Genomic DNA, 6,000 nt, shown 5'->3' on the forward strand with positions numbered 1-6,000 from the left:
TGCTACGCTGAATACCGTAACACCCACAATCATCAAAAAGAAACGCAAAGTGCATCTATTTAAAAAAAGCTGATAAAATGCTCTTAAAGCTTTCAAGAGACAGTCTGAAGTCCTTCCATTCTGATCATGTAAGCGTAGAAAATATGTGGAATGATTTCAAAGAGATAGTATTTACGGCAATTGAGAGATATATATCAAATAAATTACTAAGCGATGGTGCTGATCCCCAATGGTACACAAAACGGGTCAGATCGCTGTTGCAGAAGCAACGAAAACAGCATGCCAAATTTAAAAGAACGCAAAATCTCTAATATTGGCAAAATTTTGCTGAAATTCGAAAGAAAACTGCTCAAGTCACACCAATACCCAAAAAGGGAAATAGGAGTAATCCGCTGAATTACAGGCCCATACCACTAACGTCGATTTGCAGTAGATTTTTGGAACATATACTGTGTTCGAACTTTATGAACTACCTCGAAGGAAACGATTTATTAATACATAGCACGTATTCAGAAAATATCGATCTTGCGGAACACAACTAGCTCTTTATACTCATGAAGTAATGAGTGCTATCGACAGGGCATGTCAAATTGATTCCATATTTTTACTTTTCCAGAAAGCTTTCGACACCGTTCCTCACAAGCATATTCTAACCAAAGTTCGTGCCTATGGAATATCGCCTCAGTTGTGCTACTGGATTCGTGATTTACTGTCAGAAAGGTCACAGTTCGTAGTAATAGACGGTAAGTCATCGAGTAAAACAGAAGTAATATCCGGCGTTCCCTAAGGAAGTGTTACAGGTCCTCTATGATTCCTGATCTATATTAACGACATAGGAGACAATCTGAGTAGCCCTCTTAGATTGTTTGCAAGGGATGCTGTCATTTACTGTCTTGTAAAATCATCAGATGACCAAAACTAATTGCAAAATGATTTAGATAAGATATCCGTATGATGCGAAAAGTGACAATTGATCCTGAATAAAGAAAAGTGTGAAGTTATTCACATGAGTCCTGAAAGAAATCCGCTAAATTTCGATTACGCGGCAAGTCACACAAACCTGAATCCTGTAAAATCAACTAAATACTTAGGGATTACTATTACAAATGACCAAAATTGGAACTATTACATAGATAATGTTGTGGGTAAAGCAAACAAAGGAATGCAATTCATTGGCAGGAAACACAACAGGTCTACTAAAGAGACTCCTTACACCACGCTTGTCAGCCCTATTCTGGAATATTGCTGTGCGGTGTGGGAAACGCATCAGGTGGGACTGACGGATGACATCGATAAAGTAAAAAGAAGGGCAGCTCTTTTTCTATTATCGCGAAATAGGGGAGATAGTGCCACAGACATGATACATGAATTGGAGTGGCAATCGTTAAAACAAAGGCGTTTTTCTTTGCGACGGGATCTTCTCATGAAATTTCAATCACCAGTTTTCGCCTCCGTTTGCGAATACATTCTGTTGGAACCTACCTACATAGAGAGGAATGATCATCATGATAAAATAAGAGAAATCAGGGCTCGCACAGAAAAATTTAAGTGCTCGTTTGTCCCTCGCGCGATTCGAGAGTGGAACGATAGAGAGACAGGTTGAAGGTGGTTCATTTAACCCTCTGCCAGGCACTTCGTTGTGAATGACAAAGTAATGAGGTAGATGTAGATGTTCTGATTACTAGTCAAAAACGCTACTCATTTTTAATTTTTCCGGAGACAAAACATCTATATATATATATATATATATATCTGATTAACTTAGTTAAAACATAATACCAGCAGTTTCTAGTGGTACTTTTTCATAGAGCTTTCATTTATGTCATTAGTTCCGCTAAGCTTGCATGTGTGTCGCCAACAGTTTGTGTATTACCAATGATTTGATGAGGAAGCGTGTATCTCGTGTCACTCCAGGCACAAAGCTTAGGCCATCCTTCACTTTTGTCCTGCTCTTCTGTGTTGGTTTCATCTTCAGGGCATATTCCCCATTCATTAGCTTCACGTACAAAATTTCTCTCAGAATGCTTTTCCATGCATTCCTCAGTATCTGCCGTTTGAAGTTTCGGTGCTTCTTCTTGCTGTCTTTTCCTACAAAAATTGTCTTCACATGATGGGCCGGCCGGAGTGGCCGTGCGGTTCTAGGCGCTGCAGTCTGGAGCCGAGCGACCGCTACGGTCGCAGATTCGAATCCTGCCTCGGGCATGGATGTGTGTGATGTCCTTAGGTTAGTTAGGTTTAATTAGTTCTAAGTTCTAGGCGACTGATGACCTCCGAAGTTAAGTCGCATAGTGCTGAGAGCCATTTGAACCATTTTTTACATGATGGACTAGGAAGCAGTTTCATTACTGGAAAGAAATCCTGTGCTGTATTGTGCCCCAAATAGTATGTTGTTTGACAAAAAGCTAAAAGACAGTTGAGATTGTTTTGTACAAGGAAGCCTGCTACAGTATCCATTGTACTCGGTACTCCAGCAGCACATATTCCCTCACGTTTCATGATCTTTTGATCAATGGTGGACGCAACAACATGAGGTGGTGCACAAGCAAAACATGCTTAACGTCCTGGTTCTGCTGGCCGAATATGACCCGACAGACGTTTTTGATACTGCAGATTCCAACCATGTCCGGTACAGTTTGTTGCACGCGGTGTTTACTGTCATGCTAGCTTCAAAACTATCCAGACAACTAAGTACCACGTCCACAGGCCCTCCAGACAAATACCCGTAGCTTATTCTTTTCATGAAGTCTTGGAAGATACCCACAGAAGTAATGTTGTAGGAAGAAGTTTCCATAACAGGATATGGATTTACTAATGATAATGTTTCGGCAGCTGCATCCCTCCAGACATACCTCCGTAGATTGTTCTCTTCATGAACTGTTGGAAGTTACCCACAGTAGTAATATTGTAATAATAAGTTCCCATGACAAGATATGGATTTACGAATGATAATGTTTCGGCAGGTGCAGGTGCTTTTTACAGACAGTATGGTGAGGTTGAATGAATAACCTGTTCATATTTGCCACCACCACTTTGTCATAATCTATCAGTAGTAACTTCCCAGTTCCACAACGTGTAAGCATTTCAGCTGTGACAATTCCACCACCACCAGTTCCAACCACTGCTAGAGATAAATTACGAAACTTCTCAAAATTATACATGATACCTACGCGTTTAGGAGCCATCAATTGACTATACGGGTTGGTGTCGACAACTTCTGCTAGCATCTGTCCTATTTTTTGTTTTTCTATCTCTTCAACATTTCTTTGTTTCTCCTTCTGGATATCCTCTTCTAACTCTTTTATGCGACTTTTCAGTTTATCCACATTACACGAATCCATTTTTAAATGATTCAAAGACAGAGGTATCCTATTTCAGCTGTTAACTTGTTTACCTACACCTACCACCTGTCACATTTTGCTCATCGCCCGCCGCTGTGGCCGAGCGGTTCTAGGCGCTTGAGTCTGGAACCGCGCGACCGCTATGGTCGCAGGTTCGAATCCTGCCTCGGGCATGGATGTGTCTGATGTTCTTAGGTTAGTTAGGTTTAAATAGTTCTAAGTTCTAGGCGACTGATGACCTCAGATGTTACGTCCCATAGTTCTCGGAGCCATTTAAACCATTTTTTTGCTCATCCCTTAGACCACTGAGATAAATAGTGTTACGTAGTAAGCAACTAAATTAGGAACAGAAGCTATTATAATCGCAGGAACGCGTTTCTGAATTCGTTTGACGACTTTTGTGATTCCTTCTTAATAAGGACTCAGAACGCTGTGAGAATATTCCATAACTGTTCACAGTAGCGTCTTGTATGCAGTTTCATTTACAGGTGCAGTGCAGTTTCGCAGAACCCTTACAACAGGTATAAGTCTTCGGTTCGGTTTCCCCAATACCGAGCATACGCGTTTGTACCATTGTCTCTAAATACCCACATCTTCTGATAACCTGAAGCCCATCCCCAGTAATCCTGTAATCGGATTAATTGGGATCCATCGTGTTACATGCTTTGACTACATTTATACTCGTTTAAGGAAGCTGTACGACAACCAGTGTCGAATGGTAAGGCTCGTCGTACCACGTAATAGGGACGTCATCAGAATTTAAACTGGCCTCTGGAGTTTCAGGCGAACCAAAGATGAGCAGAATACGCGATATAATCTCAAAGGATAGCGGCCAAATCGTTGGGACCGCGTATATGGGAAACCCCTCCTCATACAGATCACATATAATCGGCGTTCAGTAGGCCAACGTGACGAAGGTGTACCCGAGTGCCTCGGTACACAAAGAGCCCTACGCCCTCAGAGTCAACTACCAGAGACGACAGAGTTTTGTTTCACTCACCGCTCTCGGCGACCGCAAATTGTAACAGCGAATAAATGGGCTTCCTGCAGCAAATAATTCTCATTTGCAATGCTGGACAAGAACAACCGTTGAGTATCTTGAGAGTTGGACGTTCATATCGTTTTTTAGGAAGTTGGCTATTGATTCTGCTGTTGCCTACACACACAAACTCGGTCTCCGAGATATTACTATCACGAGTGGTAGCGAGCGAACGGTTGTTGAGAGTAGTAGGACGCAGCCTGGCGTCGTAAGAAGCCGCAGGTCAGCAGCGGACGCAGCCTGACCTGACCGTACTACAATGAAGCGCCAAAGAAACCGGCATAGGCATGCGTATTCAAATACAGATATATGTAAACAGGTAGAATACGGCGCTGCGGTCGGCAAAGCCCATATAAGACAACAAGTATATGACACAGTTGTTAGGTCGGTTGTAAGGCTGCTACAATGGCAGATTAACAAAACTTAAGCGAGTTCGAAAGTGGTATTATAGTCGGCACACGAGCGATGGAACACAGCATCTCCGAGGTAACGATGAAGTGGGGATTTTCCCGTACGACAATTCACGAATGTACCGTTAATATCAGGAATTCGGTAAAACATAAAAATCTCCTACGTCGCTGCCGGCGGAAAAAAGATCCTGCAGAAACGGGACTAACGGCGACAGTAAAGAGTCGTTCAACGTGACAGAAGTGAGTGCAACCCTTCCGAAAATTGCTGTAGATTTCAATGATGGGCCGTCAACAAGTGTCAGCGTTTGAACCATTCAACAAAACATCATCGATATGGGCTTTCGGAGCCGAAGGCCCACTCGTGTATCCTTTATGACTGCACGACACAAAACTTCACGCCTCGTATGGTTCAAATGGTTCTGAGCCCTATGGGACTTAACATCTGAGGTCATCAGTGCCGCCGGCCGTTGTGGCCGAGCGGTTCTAGGCGCTTCAGTACGGTACCGCAAGAACGCTACGGTCGCAGGTTCGAATCTTACCTCTGGCATGGATGTGTGTGATGTCGTTAGGTTAGTTAGGTTTAAGTAATTCTAAGTTCTTGGGAACTGATGACCTCAGATGTTAAGTTCCATAGTGCTCACAGCCATTTGAACCATTTTTTTCATCAGTCCTCTAGAACGTAGAACTCCATAAACCTAACTAACCTAAGGACATCACACACATCCATGCCCGAGGCAGGATTACAACCCGTGAGCGTAGCGGCCGTGTGGTTCAAGACTGCAGCGCCTAGAACCTTTCGGCCACAGCGGCTGGCCGCCTCACCTGGGGCCGTCAACACAGACATTGGACTGTTGATGACTGGAAACTTGTTGTCTAGTCGGACGAGTCTCGTTTCAAATACACACACCGAAATAAGTTTTGCATCACCCCGGTTCCCAGAATTCCTGTAGGCAGACGTTCACTGTGGATACTGTATCACAGACACAGTCTCTTTGACTCTTCAGATATGTCATTAAACCCGCCCAAAGATGTAAACAACTATGCATGAGCAGCACCTATTAGACAGAGGGGGTCCGACAGCCGATCAGTTCCAGTCATTCCACTAGGAACGTGTACATGGCTCGACAGTCAATACCACGTCTCTATCGCGTCCGCATTGTAACTTTATGCCAGGAAGGTCTCTCAACAAGGGATGTGTCGAGCTGTCTCGAAG

At 43.3% G+C, this 6,000-nt stretch overlaps 1 pseudogene; it reads right to left on the bottom strand.

Moving 5' to 3' along the window:
• LOC124805610 overlaps positions 1–3,338 on the bottom strand; it is a 46,400-nt pseudogene extending 43,062 nt beyond the window's left edge.
• Between the last annotated feature and the right edge of the window lie 2,662 nt (positions 3,339–6,000).

The sequence above is a fragment of the Schistocerca piceifrons genome, chromosome 7, assembly GCF_021461385.2.
Source record: "Schistocerca piceifrons isolate TAMUIC-IGC-003096 chromosome 7, iqSchPice1.1, whole genome shotgun sequence".
In the NCBI taxonomy this organism is placed as follows: Eukaryota; Metazoa; Arthropoda; class Insecta; order Orthoptera; family Acrididae; genus Schistocerca; species Schistocerca piceifrons.